A 1013-nucleotide genomic window follows, 5' to 3' on the forward strand; every position below is an offset into this window, starting at 1 on the left:
TCATTCGACTGAAATTCTTCAAGGCAGACCCAGTGCTTATCGTCACTGTCTACAATTTTGTTCCAAATGCATTCAAAGTTGGTAACGGATTAACTTTTCTACACTAATTATGAAAATGAAATTCAGTTTCCCTATAAATTCATAACTAAAAGCTTATTAGCCTTTAAAATTTGCAAAATTTTGGTATTTTAGCCAATCAGAAGCGAGTATTTTACACATCAACGAGAAGTTCTGTTAGCTGATAGCGAAGAACGGTCTCCATAGTAACCAAAGATGCTGTGCATGCCCACAAAATGTAAAATCTCCAAATTGAGTGTCTGGGCATGTTTGAAGTGTGGAAACAAACGCCGTTCCATGGTTGACTCTAATCTTTGAATTTATGTGGAGATGATATGAGAAAGATAATTGAATTTATTAACTCCTAGAGTGTATGACAAACTTTCGTTCTTGAATTTTTTAAACTAATAAAAGCCTACTTTAAGCAAAGTTTTTACTTATTTTTAGCAACTCCTGTTGGTTTGCTCGTAGCTTTTACATATTTAATTTGCTCGCCAATGTTTTAAATGTTTTCCCCCGTTTACAGTAGCGAGTTTAATGTTATTGCATACAGGTACCCCCTCCTCCTCGTTACTGTGACGAACGCGCGGTTTGATGATTGACTGAAAATGATTAAACCTGTAGCATTTACGCAAAATTTTTCAGAAATTAATGAATGACAAATTCGCGTACTACTAAAGCAGCGCGGTCCCGAACGCGCAGTCGTGAGTGGTCGATCCTAACCCTAACCCTAAACACGTATTCATTTGCACACGCGGGTTAGGGATAGGGTTAGGGATAGGGTTAGGGTTAGGGACAGGGTGAGGGGACAGGGTTGGGGTTAGGGACAGGGTTAGGGATAGGGGACAGGGTTGGGGTTAGGGACAGGGTTAGGGTTAGGGACAGGGTTAGGGACAGGGTTAGGGATAGGGTTAGGGTTAGGATCGACCACTCACGACTAGCTAGCGCGGACGCGC

Source organism: Octopus bimaculoides, chromosome 7 (genome assembly GCF_001194135.2).
Source record: "Octopus bimaculoides isolate UCB-OBI-ISO-001 chromosome 7, ASM119413v2, whole genome shotgun sequence".
In the NCBI taxonomy this organism is placed as follows: Eukaryota; Metazoa; Mollusca; class Cephalopoda; order Octopoda; family Octopodidae; genus Octopus; species Octopus bimaculoides.